The following is an 18,585-nucleotide window of genomic DNA, read 5'->3' as shown; positions in this document are numbered from 1 at the left end:
ATTGGCTGGCAACCAGTTCATGGTGTCCCCTGCCCACTGCCCAATGATTGCTGGGATGGGCTCCAGCACCCCCGCGACCCTACTGAGGATAAGCGGTGTAGCTGATGAGATGAGATGAGTATTATGAGGATCAGAGAGGGCATAAGCGAGCTAAGCGGTTGCTTAGGGCCCCGTAACCACTAGGGGGCCCTCAAGAGTGGCTCACTTATTTGATCCCAATTGTCACTTTATGTGCCCACTCAAAATACTTCAACAGAAATACAAGAAAAATACTACACAATAACTACAAAACGAAATATAAAATATAGTGCTTAAAAACAAGGACCTCGTATTTTTTTTTTCATTCTGAAAATAAAAAAATAGTATAGAATTGTTATAAAAATACTACTACAGTAATACTATATTTGTCCCTCCAGATGAAACAGGACACAAGAAAGCGGCCATATCACAGGTGACACAACACACTCTTCTGTTCAACAGCAGGGCCCGACAGCTTTCGCTGGTTTACCCCTGCCGCATCATACAGGTGCCCTGCCCGTCCCTTAGAAATATATACAGGAACAACTAAATAATTGTGGCAAACGTGAGCATAGAAATTAGAGTAAAAGAGTGCAGGATTTTAGTCTTTTTATTCCGCAACATGTAATCTATTAGTTCGAGACAATGACCTAGGGCTGCAGCAACTAATCGATTAAAAGATTCAAAGCGTCGGCAACTCATTAGATCATCGATTTGTCGGATCACGTGATTGAGAAATATGTCAAATCATTGCAAATGAGGGTGCATGCTGTGACGCTGGGAAGTGTAGTACCACTTTCGTCCAACAGAGGGCGTGAAGACCGTTTTTATAAAAAAAAAGGCTAGGTTACATTTTTTTATATACTACATTTTGAACATTGGATCATTGCCCTCATGTAGGTTTTAGATCAGGGGATGGTGTCAGAATAGTCTCTGGTCTGTGCAGCCCTTTGAGACGTCAAAAATAAATAGGACTTGAGGTTTTTGAGTTTTTCCTTGCCCTCGTGTAGGTTTTAGATCAGGGGATGGTATCTATCCATCTATCTATCTATCTATCTATCTATCTATCTATCTATCTATCTGTCTATCTATCTAGACATTTATCTAGACATCTATCTATCTATCTATCTAGACATCTATCTATCTATCTAGACATCTATTTAGACATCTATCTAGACATCTATCTACTTATCTATCTAGACCTCTATCTATCTATCTATCTATCTATCTATCTATCTATCTATCTATCTATCTATCTATCTATCTATCTATCTATCTATCTATCTATCTATCTAGACATCTATCTAGACATCTATCTATCTATCTATCTATCTATCTATCTATCTATCTATCTATCTATCTATCATCTATCTATCTATCTATCTATCTATCTATCTATCTATCTATCTATCTATCTATCTATCTATCTATCTATCTATCTATCTATCTATCTAGACATTTATCTAGACATCTATCTAGACATCTATCTATCTAGACATCTATCTATCTATCTATCTATCTAGACATCTATCTAGACATCTATCTATCTATCTAGACATCTTTTTAGACATCTATCTAGACATCTATCTACCTATCTATCTAGACATCTATCTAGACATCTATCTAGACATCTATCTATCTATCTATCTATCTATCTATGTATCTATCTATCTATCTATCTATCTATCTATCTATCTATCTATCTATCTATCTATCTATCTATCTATCTATCTATCTATCTATCTATCTATATAGACATTTATCTAGACATCTATCTAGACATCTATCTATCTAGACATCTATCTATCTATCTATCTAGACATCTATCTATCTATTTGGACATCTTTTTAGACATCTATCTAGACATCTATCTACCTATCTATCTAGACATCTATCTAGACATCTATCTATCTATCTATCTATCTATCTATCTATCTATCTATCTATCTATCTATCTATCTATCTATCTATCTATCTATCTAGACATCTATCTAGACATCTATCTAGACATCTATCTAGACATCTATCTATATATCTAGACATCTATTTATCTATCTAGACATCTATCTAGACATTTATCTAGACATCTATCTAGACATCTATCTATCTAGACATCTATCTATCTATCTAGACATCTATTTGGACATCTATCTAGACATCTATCTACCTATCTATCTATCTATCTATCTATCTATCTATCTATCTATCTATCTATCTATCTATCTATCTATCTATCTATCTATCTATCTATCTATCTATGGTATCTATCTATCTATCTATCTATCTATCTATCTATCTATCTATCTATCTATCTATCTATCTATCTATCTATCTATCTATCTATGGTATCTATCTATCTATCTATCTATCTATCTATCTATCTATCTATCTATCTATCTATCTATCTATCTATCTATCTATCTATCTATCTATCTATCTATCTATCTATCTATCTATCTATCTATCTATCTATCTATCTAAACAAGGTAGCAGCAACTTCCCACCATCGTATCTCACAAGCATCCACGTGTGGCAACGGACCAATCACAGGCGAGAAATCCCCCAGACAGGGCAGAAGAAGTAATGCTTTTTGTAAAGTATTTTTGTTATCTTCAACCAATCAAAAACACTTTCAATCTTTCGAATATCACTAGTTTTTGCACCGTGAGAGTATGATGTTATATGTGAGAGTGAGTATAGTTTACACAAATACTCTATACCAGGGGTGTCAAACTCATTTTGACTCGGGGGCCACACGATAGAAAAAACATTCTCTCGGGGGGCGGACTACTAGATTATAGAGAAAGAGAGCGGCGGAAAGTGAGAGAGAGAGAGAGAGAGATAAAAAGAAAGAGAGAAAGGGAAAGCGAGAGTGAGGGAGAGGGGGGAAGCTGAGAGGGGAAAGCAAGAGAGAGAGAGAGAGAGAGAGAGTGAAAAATCTAGAGAGAGCGAGAGTGAAAAGCTAGAGAGAGAGAGAGAGAGAGAGAGAGAAAGAAAGTGAGAGCAAGAGAAAGAGAGAGGGGAAAGTGAGAGAGAGTTAGAGATAAAAAGAAAGAGAGAAAGGGAAAGCGAGAGTGAGAGAGAGGGGGAAGCCGAGAGGGGAAAGCAAGAGAGAGAGAGAGAGAGAGAGAGAGAGAGAGAGGGAGTGAAAAATCTAGAGAGAGCGAGAGTGAAAAGCTGGGGAGAGAGAGAGAAAGAAAGTGAGTGCAGAGAGAGAGAGAGAGAGAGAGAGAGAGAGAGAGAAAGAGAGAGAGAGAGAGAGAGAGAAAGAGAGAGAGAGAGAGAGAGAGCAAAAACAAGATTAGATTAAGAGAGAAAAAAAGAGAGAAAGAAATAAGAGAAGGTAGGGAAAAGGAGAGAGGGTGGGACGAATAATAAGAGAAGAGAGAAGAAAGGGAGAGAGCCTGAAAAACCAAAGGGATGGAAACAGAAGTAATGAGAGAATGGGAGAGAAAGGGAGAGAAAGAAAGATATCCAAAGAGAAATAGAAGAGATAGAGAAGGAGATAAAAAAGAAAGAGAGAAGGGGGAGGAAGGGAGACAGAGAAAAGAGAGAAAAGTATAAGAGGAAGTTAGAGCAAATGAAGGTAAAAATACACAGAGAGAGAGGGATACAAGAGGAACAAAGGAAGGGAATAAGAGAGACACCGAGAGTGAAAGAGAGAGAGAGAGACAGAGTGAGAGAAAAAAGAAGGGGAGAGAGAGAGAGAGAGAGAGAGAGAGAGAGAGAGAGAGAGAGAGAGAGAGAGAAGAGAGAGAGAGAGAGAGAGAGAGAGAGAGAGAGAGAGAGAGAGAGAGAGAGAGAGAGAGAGAGAGAGAGACAGAGTGAGAGAAAAAAGAAGGGGGAGAGAGAGAGAGAGAGAGAGAGAGAGAGAGAGAGAGAGAGAGAGAGAGAGAGAGAGAGAGAGAGAGAGAGAGAGAGAGAGAGAGAGAGAGAGAGACAGAGTGAGAGAAAAAGAAGGGGGGAGAGAGAGAGAGAGAGAGAGAGAGAGAGAGAGAGAGAGAGAGAGAGAGAGAGAGAGAGAGAGAGAGAGAGAGAGAGAGAGAGAGAGATGAGAGAGAGAGAGAGAGAGAGAGAAATACAAGTACAGCATCTTTCTCAGAGGCACCTGGCTTTGGCAACATCAAGTGGACATATTTCAACCTGCAGCTCGTTTTTCTCTTGCGCTTCTCTGAGCGTATACACATATATATATTCATATATTTATAACATATATTTCTTTCCAGTTTTCAAAACAAACCTAAACAACTCATTTTGTACTGAGACAATTAAATATTGCCTAGTGAATAATAAACGGTGTACTTTTGGTATTTGCATGTACTCCTACCCTTGTATTTTCTCTTAACTGGAATTGTTCCCGTGCGTTTCTCATGAAAGTCATTTATTTGTAACTTTTTTTTTCTATTTGAAACGGGAAATTACGATGTCCTGTGTATATCTGAGAACATGAGAATATCGTGATGCAGTTCTTTATTTTAAATAGTGATATAAAATGATCACGTACAAAACTCCAAAAAACCTATTTTGAAGTATTTATGCTGTAATATTTTTGTTTTATATTATTTATATAGAGGTATTTTGTAATATTTCTGTAGTATTTCTATTTGGAGTAGTTATCTAGTATTTTTGTATATTTTCATAAAAAAATGTACTTGAGTATTTTTGTAATATTACTATAGTTGTATTTTTTTAGTATTTCTTTTGTAGTATATCTGTCGGAATATTTCTGTAGTATTTTTCGTGTAGTATTTCTGTAATATGTCTTTGGTGGTATTTCTGTGTAATATTTTTTATATAGAGGTATTTTGCAGTATTTCTGTAGAAGCAATTTTGAAGTATTTCCATTGTCATATTAGTAGTATTTATTTTATGTATTAGTATTTTTGCAGTCTTTTTATAGTATTTTTTCAATTGAGTATTTTTGTAATATTACTGTAGTTGTAATTCTGTAGTATTTCTTTTGTCATATTTCTCTAGTAGTATTTTGTGTTGGAGTATCACTGGAGTAATATATTTGTAGTATGTCCAGTTTTTTTTTTCTTTGAGGTACATATGTAGATTTTTTTAGTTTTAGTATTAGTTTAGTAGTATTTTGTAGTATTTCGGTCATAATATTTCTGTTGTATTATTTTTGAAGTATTTATGCCATAATATTCTTGTTTTATATTATTTATATAGAGGTATTTTGCAGTATTTCTGTAGAAGCAATTTTGAAGTATTTCCATTGTCATATTAGTAGTATTTATTTTATGTATTAGTATTTTTGTAGTCTTTTCATAGTATTTTTTCACTTGAGTATTTTTGTAATATTACTGTAGTTGTAATTCTGTAGTATTTCTTTTGTCATATTTCTCTAGTAGTATTTTGTGTTGGAGTATCACTGGAGTAATATATTTGTAGTATGTCCAGTTTTTTTTTTCTTTTCAGAATAAAAGTAACATGGTATATTAGGTACCTAAACCCAAACACAAATGTTTAGATGTAGTTTTGTTGTAATCTTGTAGTATTTTTGTTGTACTTTTGTAGTACTTCTGTAGTATTTTTGGAGTACTTTCATACTAGATTTCTGTAGATTAAGAAAATCCAGTAAAAGTAAGTTAGTGTCATGGTTCAGCGCCTGCAGTCACTTTCTTTGTCCAAGAGATGGCAGCATTACCCCATTTGCCACTCGGATTTACAGTACGAATACAGTATTGATAGTATTCGTTACTACAAAAGGTTTAAAGGTGTACTACGGTATTTTTTCTAATTATTATTATATTGTGATATCATCATAAAATCTAAGTTGCAGCGCTCACCATCTGCACTTAACCACTGGACCACCAGTGGTACACATGACATACAAAAAGGCATTCAATTTCATCTCTTTATCAACAATTTTTTTTACTCACAGTGCCAGAAACGAATGTTCCAAAATGGAGAAAACAGTTGTTCTGAAATAAATATACAAACTCAAAGTCCGATTGCTGCCCTTGTTTTGCTTTTTTGCCTTTATAACCTTCAGGACAACCTTCTATTCTTTCCGTTCTCTAACATTTGTTTCTGGCACCATGGGTAAAAATAATGTGATCACGATATACAATAAAATGCCTTTTCATATGTCATTTATTACTACCGGTTTAGGGGATTGTTTCTGGCGCTCTCACCGCCGCGACCTGGGTTCGATTCCCGTTTTGTGATTTATTTTATAATCCGGTGTGCCTTGTAGTGCGTAAAATACGGTATTGCCTCTAGTTACAAAGGCGTTTCAGGATACAAAGTCAAAACACAGTACAGTACACGTTGCTATTAGCCGCTCCCAGCTTCCCCAACTTAAATAAACTGGCTATCGCTTAAAATCTCCCCGGCATTCCGGTGCTCATGCGTGCTCCCAGCATGCTCTTCGTCTCACCATATCAGAGTTCAGAGACGAGGAGGATTTCCGGCAAAGCGCAGCCATTGTTGAATCGGCCCAAATGAAAGACGCTTTAGCAAAATTTGTGGAAAGGAATCACCTGGAAAAAGTGTTGTCTTATCTTACGGTAAAAGCAGACGTCATTGGATCAGTTTTTCAGGAAGCTTGAGGCAAAAAAGGTAAAAGATTATTTTAAATATTTCCCCTATTCTATGTATTTTTGCACTATGTGCCTCAGGCTTTATGTTTATTGTGCGGTAATCCAGATTAACATATATTTGTTTTATGTTCGGACGCTTTTTTATGATTTATTAAAAAATATATCATGCATGACCGACTCCCTATTAGTGTGTGAGTGTGTGTGTGAATGGGTAAGTGTGAAGCACATTGTAAAGTGATTTGGAAGGTCTTCATTGACTTGAAAAGCGCTATAGAAATACTATTTATCGTATTTATCGTACTGTACTTTTGGGGTGGGTTGGAACAGATTAGTGCTTTTACATTCAAAATGCGTCTCAACTTACAAAGTTTCAGGTTAAGAAGCTACTCCCAGAATGAATTATATTCGTAAGTAGAGGTTCCACTGTACTTTGAACCAGGGGTCCCAAAACCAAATGAGTCGGGGGCCTTGGAAGGTAAAATCCAGGTGAGGTGGGGCCAAATGGGCTTTTCCACAAAAACAGCGCTGATACAAATAGTCCGCTGTTTTTTAAAGGGACAGTGTTTTAGATTTGTCCACTAGATGTCGCTATAATGTGTAGTGCAACCAAAATTGAGACTACAAACTTCGGAGACTGAAAGTGAGCAAAAAGCAGCCTTTTTATTCCAATTTCTATCCAGCCTTTCTCAAAGAAAGACAAAAAGAAGGGAATTTTTTTTTTTTATTGAATAGGAATAAAAATAGGGAAGAAGAAAAAAGGAAAAAAAGGGGGGGAAAGAGGCTAAAAAGAAAAGTTGGGGGAAGGAAAGAAAAAAAGGGAATATGGATAAAAAGAAAGAAAAAAGGAAAAAGAAAGAAAAGTAAGGAATTAAAGAAAGGACAAAACTGAAAAAAAAATAATGCAATTTTCTTTTTTCTTTTTTCCATATATTATTGATTTTTGTTTTTTTTGGTCCTTTTTTCTCCTCTTTTTTTCTCTCCTTTTGTCTTTTTTCTTTCTCTTCTTGGCAAAAGTAATAAGCTTCATTTTGGTCACTTCGAGTCCCCCGTATTTGGTCTTTTTCCGTTGTGCTTCTAGCGCTCGCTTTCCCGAAAAATGACAGAATACAGCGACATCTAGTGGGAAAATAATACACACTGTCCTGCAATTTTCCTCTGTTTTCTCAACACAAATAAATAAATAAAAAAAACTCACGTGTAATCCACTTTGGCTGTCCAATCGCGATAGCAGGTGAACGACAATCCAGGAGAAAATAACCCAAAAAATAACCCAAAATATCACTGCATCCTTCAAGCGGCGCCCCCCCTCCCCCAGATCCCCTCCCGACAAAAGTATTCAAGTCTTCCCGGTCCCCATGGTCGGATTTCGGATGTTTGTAATCCTGGACGTGTGTCGGCTGGTATGGCTCCTCTGCGTTCTCTCTTCAGCGCCGTGTCTATCAATGAAGGGAGGGAGGGAGGGAGCCCCCCCGACGTGCCCCACCCCCACCCGGGTCCTCCAGGGTGGAGGGCGGGGCTTAAAGGAAGGGTGTGATTGTTTTGTGTACCTCTCGTGAGGGGTGGACTGTGGTACGTGCACAAAGGTTAATGTTTGCCTGGGGGGGCGGCAGGGGGGCGTTGCTTTTGCTAGAAACTCTTCCGTACCTTGGGCATACATGCAGTTTTCTTGAGCAGGGTGCGGACGGGTGCTCGAAATCCTTGACTGAGGAGGTCATTTCTTCCTCATGCCATGAGGCTGTTTAACTCCACCCGGGGGAGTAAAAGCCTGCATTCAACCCCACCCCACGTTTGCATATTAGCCTATTTTCATTACAGTGTGTATTTTTGAATTCTATATATTTTATTTTATTATTTTATCTATCTATCTATCTATCTATCTATCTATCTATCTATCTATCTATCTATCTATCTATCTATCTATCTATCTATCTATCTATCTATCTATCTAGACATCTATCTATCTATGGTTTCTATCTATCCATCTATCTATGGTATTTATGGTATTTATGGTATCTATCTATCTAGACATCTATCTAGACATCTATCTAGACATCTATCTATCTATCTATCTATCTATCTATCTATCTATCTATCTATCTATCTATCTATCTATCTATCTATCTATCTATCTATCTATCTATCTATCTATCTATCTATCTATCTATCTATCTAGACATCTATCTAGACATTTATCTATCTATCTATCTATCTATCTATCTATCTATCTATCTATCTATCTATCTATCTATCTATCTATCTATCTATCTATCTATCTATCTATTTAGACATCTATCTAGACATTTATCTATCTATCTATCTATCTATCTATCTATCTATCTATCTATCTATCTATCTATCTATCTATCTATCTATCTATCTATCTATCTATCTATCTATCTATCTATCTATCTATCTATCTATCTATCTAGACATCTATCTATCTATCTATATCTATCTATCTATCTATCTATCTATCTAGACATCTATTTAGACATCTATCTAGACATCTATCTATCAATCTATCTATCTATCTATCTAGACATCTATCTAGACATCTATCTAGACATCTATCTAGACATCTATCTAGACATCCATCCATCTGAAAAGCTTAAATTTTCCTGTCGTGTTTTTGAGGTCAGAAAAATGCATGCATTTCAGGTGTAGTGCTTGAAAATGCTTGAAATTGTTGCCATTCCCGAGTTTCTCGACAGTCTGACTCCATAAAAAGTGTGTGAAAATGACGCCAACGCGCTTGCTCCGGTGGCTTTTCATGATGGCGTTGTCATGTGAAGCGTCACCTCCCCCTACTGGTTGCACCAAAAGAGACAGCTCTATCCGAAAATCCACCTCTTTTGTCTCGACTCCCAAACAGCTCCTTCATATGTGCATGAAAATGACGCCAACGCGCCTACTCTGGTGGCTTTTTATTATGGCGTTGTCATGTGAAGCGTCACCTCCCCCTACTGGTCGCACCCAAAGGGACGGCTCTATCGAGAAAACCAGCTCTTTTGACTCGACTCCCAAACGACTCCTTCAGATGTGTGTAAAAATGACGCCAACGCGCCCGCTCTGCTGGCTTTTCATGATGGCGTTGACATGTGAAGCGTCACCTCCCCCTACTGGTCTCACCCAAGGGGACAGCTCTATCGAGAAAACCAGCTCTTTTGGCTCGACTCCCAAACGACTCCTTCAGATGTGTGTAAAAATGACGCCGACACGCCTGCTCTGGTGGTTTTTCATGCTGGCGTTGTCATATGAAGCGTCACCTCCCCCTACTGGTCGCACCCACGGGGACATCTCTACCTAGAAAACCAGCTCTTTTGGCTCGACTCCCAAACGGCTCCTTCATATGTGCATGAAAATGACGCCAACGCGCCTGCTCTGGTGGCTTTTCATTACGGCATTGTCATGTGAAGCGTCACCTCCCCTACTGGTCGCACCCAAGGGGGACAGCTCTATCTAGAAAACCGACTCTTTTGGCTCAACTCCCAAACGGCTACTTCATATGTGCGTGAAAATGACGCCAACTCGCCTGCTCTGGTGGCTTTTTATTATGGCGTTGTCATGTGAAGCGTCACCTCCCCTACTGGTCGCACCCAAGGGGGACAGCTCTATCTAGAAAACCGACTCTTTTGGCTCAACTCCCAAACAGCTCCTTCATATGTGCGTGAAAATGACGCCAACTCGCCTGCTCTGGTGGCTTTTTATTATGGCGTTGTCATGTGAAGCGTCACCTCCCCTACTGGTCGCACCCAAGGGGGACAGCTCTATCTAGAAAACCGACTCTTTTGGCTCAACTCCCTTTACGTGTTTGTAAACAAGCATGACGTATTAAAGCTGTGTGCGCATTGTCGAGGCAGAATGGCAGAATTCATGTCAGTTTATAGCAGACTATTAACACAATAAGATCATAGATCATAAATAGGAACAGCACAAAATAGCGACGACATTTTAGTCGGTCAACAACAACAAAAAATATTATTTATGGATTTTTTACTTTGAAGGTACTGGAAAAAATGAGAAATTGTCCTTGAAGGTGCTTGAAGAGTGCTTGAATTTGGCCATGAAAAAAGTGTAGAAACCCTACCCATGTGCCGTTGAGCAAGCTTCCTTTCACCTTCGGCATCCTAGGGGAGGTCATGCAGGAAACTAAATAACGTCCTCGGACCCCCGTCGAGGGTCTCCGAGTGACACAACCTGCTTACTATTTGGCACCACTAGAGGGCGTTGGGCTTTGTGATTCCGGCAGTGTTGGGCATTTACAGTATGGTTATAGTGACTACTTCTTGCAAGAAGTAACTGAGTCAGTAACTCAATTACTCTACAGTAAAAGTAACTGATATTTTCATTACTTTATGTCAAATAATTTGAAATTTTCTGAGCAAATATGAAAAATGGCGGGGACGTTTTTGACCGAAGTTTACTTGAAGAGATGAGAATTCCAACTATTTTTAGAGAACTGGCTTTTTCGGCACGACTCACTAAAAAGAGCTGAATCTTTTGGTTTTCAACGGTTTTTCATGTTGTTGTTCCCTACATTACCTATTATTATTGAACATTATACATGGAATGACTTGAAAAGAGCAGCAAAAAAAGATAGAAGAAGAAAATTTACAATTTAATATGAATACATTACACTGAACAACATTTTTCTATATAAATCTGCAAAAAAAGATAAAATACAAAACAATTTTTATCATCAACAAATTCAAAGTACCCAACACAGAATCCCGCCAAAACGCATTGACCAATCACAAGAGGAAAAAAGGTGCCTAGAAGTGTTGATTGATAGGGAGCCGTCTCCCTTCGTTCACTTCAGAGAGCCGTTCCATAGAGCCGTTTCGTTTGCCAACGACACGAGTCGGCTGCCAAGACAGCAGTGGTGCTGTCAAAATACTATATATTCGTAATCATGGGCGTAACCATCCCGTTTTGGGGGGTGCACATGCCCACCCAAAATTATATCAAACGTTAAGGGGTTAATACATTTTTTTTACTAAAACAATTTTCCTATCACAGGATCGGAATCTTACCCTTTTTATGTGCCTTCTGTGTTGTGACGGGACAGGGGAGTTTGCGCAGGGCTCGGCTCTAACACAGGAAACACGGGAGAGAAAGGAGAGAAAGCAGAAGAAAAACTTGAAAGGAGAAGCTGCACAAGGAAATTGAGTATATTGTCTTGATTTAATATTGAACGGTTGGACAACTCCGAAGCGAGCAAGACTTTTGTCCGCCACTTTCAGCCTAAAAGTAGGATTTTCATCCCAAGCCTTACCCAATCTCAATTTGTGTTTTATTTATCCATTTTTTGGTCATTTTTCTTTACATACATTATGTAGATGTTTTAACCATGCGTGGGTATCATCCCTGAATCCTTCCTTTCATTGTCACGGTTGCCATGACGCCCAATTGGCCCCGCTCGTGTGGCACGAGCTGCGGCTCATTGACAGATTGGCTTACCGTCTATTTAAGCTCAGTACTCTCATTTTTCAGTCCGTCAACGAACTTCTGCCTCGCAAGACGTGGGTTTCGACTCGGTCCTGTTCCTGTTGGTGTTCCCTGTCCGGTATTGTTCCCGTTTATTTTTGTCCTGTTCAATTTCGGTTACCAGTTTTGTTTCCGTCTATTTTTGTCCTGTTTATCATTTTCTCCAGTTTCCATTCCCGTATGGTTTGTCCTGTTTAATATTGATATCCTGTTTCATCATCTGTCCTGTCTGTCCCGTCCTGTCCGTTTGGCGCCAGCTGCGACTCGTAGACAGATTGGCTTCCCGTCTATTTAAGCTCAGTGCTCTGACTCTTCCTTGGTCAGTCCGTCAACAAACCTCTGCCCCGCAAGACGTGGGTTTTGACTCGGTCCGTTTTCCTGCCTGTGTTTCCTGTCCGGTATCGTTCCCGTCTATTTTCTTAATGTTTATTATCAATCTTCACTTTTTGTTCCCGTCTAGTTTGTCCTGTTTATATTCGATATCCTATTTCATTATCTATCCTGTCCGTCCCGTCTTGTCCGGTATCGACCCATCTGTCCGATATCAACTCGGGCAATTGGTATCGATCTGGACGGCCTGTGGCTTCCTGTCTTTCCACGCCAGACCGGTTTCCTAATGTGCATGACTCCCCATTCCCCGTAAAATAAAAGGCTTGTGTGAGTAATGTCACGCGTTTGGGTCCTGATCCTGTTCTGTTTTTTGTCATTTAGAAACATCCCTATTAAAGCTCAGTGGTCTTACTCTCCCTTTGTCAGTCCGTCAACGAACCTCCGCCCCGCAAGACGTGGGTTTTGTCTCGGTCCTGTTTCCTGCCCGGTATTGTTCCCGTTTATTCTGTGTCCTGTTTAAAATCGGTCTCCAGTTTTTGTTCCTGTCTAGTTTGTCCTGTTTTATTTCGCTATCCTGTTTCATTATCTATCCTGTCCGTCCCGTCTTGTCCGGTATCGACCCATCTGGTCGGTATCGATCTGGTCGGCCTCTGGCTCCCTATCATTTCAAGCCAGACTGCTGGCTCGTAGACAGACTATTTAAGCTCAGTGCTCTCACTCTTCCTTGGTCAGTCCATCAACAAACCTCTGCCTCGCAAGACTCGACTCCGTCCGGTTTCCTGCCTGTGTTTCCTGTCCGGTATCGTTCCCGTCTATTTTCTTAATGTTTATTATCAATCTTCACTTTTCGTTCCCGTCTAGTTTGTCCTGTTTATATTCGATATCCCATTTCATTATCTATCCTGTCTGTCCCGTCCTGTCCGATATCAACTCGTGCAATGGGTATCGATCTCGACGGCCTCTGGCTTCCTGTCTTTCCACGCCAGACCGGTTTCCTAATGTGCATGACTCCCCATTTCCCGTAAAATAAAAGGCTTGTGTGAGTAATGTCACGCGTTTGGGTCCTGATCCTGTTCTGGTTTTTGTCATTTAGAAACATCCCAATTAAAGCTCAGTGGTCTCACTCTCCCTTTGTCAGTCCGTCAACGAACCTCTGCCCCGCAAGATGTGGGTTTTGTCTCGGTCCTGTTTCCTGCCCGGTATTGTTCCCGTTTATTTTGTGTCCTGTTTAAAATCGGTCTCCAGTTTTCGTTCCTGTCTAGTTTGTCCTGTTTTATTTCGCTATCCTGTTTCATTATCTATCCTGTCCGTCCCGTCTTGTCCGGTATCGACCCATCTGGTCGGTATCGATCTGGTCGGCCTCTGGCTCCCTATCATTTCAAGCCAGACTGCTGGCTCGTAGACAGACTATTTAAGCTCAGTGCTCTCACTCTTCCTTGGTCAGTCCATCATCAAACCTCTGCCTCGCAAGAGTCGACTCCGTCCGGTTTCCTGCTTGTGTTTCCTGTCCGGTATCGTTCCTGTCTATTTTCTTAATGTTTATTATCAATCTTCAATTTGCGTTCCTGTCTAGTTTGTCCTGTTTATATTCAATATCCTATTTCATTATCTATCCTGTCTGTCCGCCATCTGTCCGATATCAACTCGGGCAATTGGTATCGATCTGGTCAGCCTCTGGCTTCCTATCGTTTCAAGCCGGACTGCTGCCTAACGTGTATGACTCCCCATTTCCTAGTATAAAATAAACAGCTTGTGTGAGAAACGTCACGCGTTTGGGTCCTGTTCCTGTTCTGGTTCATTTCAAAATGTTTTCGAGCGTTAGCATAAATGCTAATTCTTCTTTTTGAAGAAACCACGCGAGTATTGTTTGTTTTTACTCCCGCGTATTCAGTAACCCGAATTTTTTTTTCGAATGACTGCTAAAATAGAAAAATATGCTAACGAACTATTATGCTAACGTTTTAAATAACACAAAACACAAGACGTGATGGAAAAAAAAAACCAAACTCTGCTCAGCTAGCATGCTTAAAAATGCAGGGCCGTGAAAGGAGCGTCCCTTGTGGTTAGCATTAGCAACATTAGCAGCGGCTGTTAGCGTTAGCAGCGGCCGTAGCGCCATTTATCACCGGATACGTCACCGCCCGGCAGCTGCGTTTCAATTTAATTTGTTCCGGTGACGTCTACCGCCTGGCACGCTGTCACTCGTGGGAAGAGAATCAACGGAATTTGATATTCATTCCAACTGGTACCATTAATTTTCAACGGATAAAAGCAACTCACACGATATCCAATCCATCTCATCTCAAAAACTTGTTTGTAAATGCCGATTTGCGCGCGTGTGCGTTCGTATGTGGCTTATAGGCTCCCAGACGGCTGAGCCGATTTTCATGAAAATTCACACACTTGTACTTTAAGCTTCTGCGAGTGTCTTGAGCTAGGTTTCGTGTTAAGGCACACCAGAAAATACCAGAAAATTTGATAAATGTGGTGTTGTGCCAAGCCCCTTCTTGCCCAAGACCAGGGTCTCTAGCCCCACACAAGCACTACAAAGCGAAATATCAAATATAGGGCTTAAAAACAAGGACTTCCTACATTATTTTACTTTCATTCAGAAAAGAAAAAAATAATATACAATTACTACAAAAATACTATGATACAAAATACTACAGAAGTATTAACCCGGAATGACTACAAAAACACAACTACTGTAATATTACAAAAATACTAAAGCAATATGACAAAAAATACTTTGTGAATACTTCAAAACATGATAAGAATATTACTTTTGATGGAAATACATCAAAAATACTTCTAGAGAAATACTTCAAAAATTCCACTCCATAATACCATAATACAAAACACTACCAGAAAAATATTACGACAGAAATACTACTACAGAAGTATTTCAACAAAAATACTGCAAAAATACAACTAGAGCGATACTACAAAAATTCTACTATGTAAATACGACAAAAACACTACAAAAATAAAACTAATATAATACTTACTCCAGTGATACTATAACACAAAATACTATTAGAGAAATATTACAAAAGAAATACTACAAAATTACAACTACAGTAATATTACAAAAATACTCAAGTGTTTTTTTTTAATGAAAATATACCAAAATACTAGATGAATACACTAAATATATTACAATGGAAATACTCCAAAATTTCTTCTACAGAAATACTGCAAAATACCTCTATATAAATAATATACTGCAAATATACCACTTAAGTTATATTACAACCAAAATACTTCAGAAATAATACTACAGAAATATTACGAGAGAAATACTACAAAATTCTACTACACGTATACTACAAAATTCTAGATGTGCTACAAAAATTCTATGATGGAAGTACTACAGAAGTACGACAAAAATACGATCAAAATACTATAAGATTATAAGAATAATAAATATAAAATGTTTTGCTTAGTAACAGAGAACTAATATACCATTTTTCTTTTATTCTGAAAAGAAAAATATATGCTAAAAATACTACAAATATAATACTCCAGTAATACTATAACACAAAATACCATTACAGAAATATTACAAAAGAAATACTACAAAATGACAACTACAGTAATATTACAAAAATACTCAAGTGAAATTTGAAATTTTTTGATGAAAAAATACAAAAATACTAGATGAATACTCCAAAGATATTACAATGGAAATACTTCTACAGAAATACTTCAAAATACCTCTATATAAATGATATTATACAAAAATACCACTGAAGAAATCCTACAATAGAAATACTTCAAAAATAATACTAGAGAAATATTACGACAGAAATACTACAAACTGCTACTACACGTATACTACAAAATTCTACAGGCGTACTACAAAAATCTACTATGAAAGTACTACAAAAATACTACAGAAGTACAACAAACTGCTTAGGTTTAGGACCATGTTGCTTTTATTCTGAAAAGGAAAAAATACGCTAGAAATACTACAAATATAATACTCCAGTAATATTATAACACAAAATACTATTACAGAAATATTGCAAAAGAAATACTACAAAATTACTACTACAGTAATATTACAAAAATACTCAATAGATTTTTTTTTATGAAAATATACCCCAAAGATATTACAAACGAAATACTTCAAATTTACTTCTACAGAAATACTGCGAAATACCTCTATACAAATAATATAATACAAAAATACCACTAAAGAAATAAAACAACAAAAATATTTAAAAAATAATACTACATAAATATTACGACAGAAATACTACAAAATACTACTGAACTAATACTAAAGTTAAGAAATTCTACAGATGTACTACAAAAACCTACTACGGATATACTACATAAATACTACAAAAATACTATTCTGAAATACTACTCTGGAAATACTACAGAATACAACAGTAATACCAGAAAAGAAATACTCTGATTTCAGAAATACTGGAAAAAAAACTCGATTAAAACATATACCATGTACATGTATATTGGTACACATTTGCTTGTATTATATTTCTTTTATAAGGCTTTTTAAAGGGACAGTGTGTAATATCTAGTACCTCCAAGTCCTACAAAAAAACGTAAAAAAATACTTTTAAAAAAAGTATTAATTTAAATACTACGCAAAAATACATGGTCAAGAAATTTATGGAATCCATACCTTAAGGTCGCCGCCATCTAGTGGTCAAATCTTTCCCACTGGGACTTTAAAGTAGTTTTAGGCCATCTATGTGAGCAAATAGTTACTTTCAAAATAAAGCGCTCATTTTTTAGTGAAACTAGAGAACTAAGTGGATTACTTTTTAAACAAATAAACGAGTAACTGTAACTCAAAACTGTTTTCCAGTCGTACCGCTTGTGACTAGCATACGAGCTAAGCTCTAGTTAACGCATGACCCGAGTGCTACTAAACAAAAACAGATGCCGTCGAAATCGATCGAAAAAGTCGTAAATCCCTTCGGTCGTAAAAGTAGTGATCAACAATGGAAGCGATTCAGGAATCAAACCGGCACCGCGATAACACGTTGCAGACTCGAGACTTGGACAACGTACCGTGACTCCTAAAGACAATATGTAATACTACTTGTTTTTATATTATTACACTTAGGAGTTTGCTTTTATCATTCGTCTCTTTACTACAAGTCCCAGAGTGCTTTGCGGCATCGGAATATCCCGGGTGAGGCAAAATGAGCGTCGGATTACCTGAATGCGTACGTACAACGGAGTGTTATGATCAACAAGTCCTGTCGTTTTTTTTTTTAACTGTTTCCTTCTCTAGCCACTCCAATAAGCCACTTGGCTGCTAGCTTCTATTCTTAACTACTCCAACTTTGTCCTTTAGTGCCACTGGCTTTTCATAGCTTAGTTCTGCATGTGATGGTCACCAAGTCCTGTTGGTTAGGCATAGTCCACTTTTTTTCTCTGTTTCCTTCTCTAGTCACTCAAATAAGCCACTTGACTGCAGGCTAGGGCTTGCTGCTAGCTTCTATTCTTGACTACTCCCACTTAGTCCTTTAGTGCCACCGGCTTTCCATAGCTTAGCCCTGCATGTGATGGTCACCAAGTCCTGTTGGTTAGGCATAGTCCACTTTTTTTCTCTCTTTTCTTCTCTAGTCACTCAATTAAGCCACTAGGGCTTGCTGCTAGCTTCTATTCTTAACTACTCCCGCTTTGTCCTTTAGTGCCACTGGCTTTTCATAGCTTAGCTCTGCATGTGATGGTCACCAAGTCCTGTTGGTTAGGCATAGTCCACTTTTTTAACTGTTTCCTTCTCTAGGCACTCAATTAAGCCACTAGGGCTTGCTGCTAGCTTCTATTCTTAACTACTCCCGCTTGGTCCTTCAGTGCCACTGGCTTTCCGTAGCTTAGTTCTGCATGTGATGGTCACCAAGTCCTGTTGGTTAGGCATAGTCCACTTTTTTTCGCTGTTTCCTTCTCTAGTCACTCAAATAAGCCACTTGACTGCAGGCTAGGGCTGGCTGCTAGCTGCTATTCTTAACTACTCCCGCTTTGTCCTTCAGTGCCACTGGCTTTCCATAGCTTAGTTCTGCATGTGATGGTCACCAAGTCCTGTTGGTTAGGCATAGTCCACTTTTTTTCGCTGTTTCCTTCTCTAGTCACTCAAATAAGCCACTTGACTGCAGGCTAGGGCTGGCTGCTAGCTGCTATTCTTAACTACTCCCGCTTTGTCCTTCAGTGCCAC

At 38.3% G+C, this 18,585-nt stretch overlaps 1 protein-coding gene across 1 annotated transcript in view; it reads right to left on the bottom strand.

The window, feature by feature from the left end:
* LOC148368479 (vasopressin V2 receptor-like) overlaps nt 1–7,891 on the bottom strand; it is an 87,577-nt gene extending 79,686 nt beyond the window's left edge. Inside the window, exon 1 of the mRNA XM_088329747.1 lies at nt 7,768–7,891. The gene's annotated coding sequence lies outside the window, so the exon portion shown is untranslated. The remainder of the gene's footprint in view (nt 1–7,767) is intronic.
* Between the last annotated feature and the right edge of the window lie 10,694 nt (nt 7,892–18,585).

This window comes from Urocampus carinirostris, chromosome 3, assembly GCF_059441175.1.
Source record: "Urocampus carinirostris isolate Australia breed hairy pipefish chromosome 3, RoL_Ucar_1.0, whole genome shotgun sequence".
NCBI lineage: Eukaryota > Metazoa > Chordata > Actinopteri > Syngnathiformes > Syngnathidae > Urocampus > Urocampus carinirostris.
Note: the sequence above shows the minus strand (reverse complement) of the source record. Positions and strands in the feature narration are given on the sequence as shown.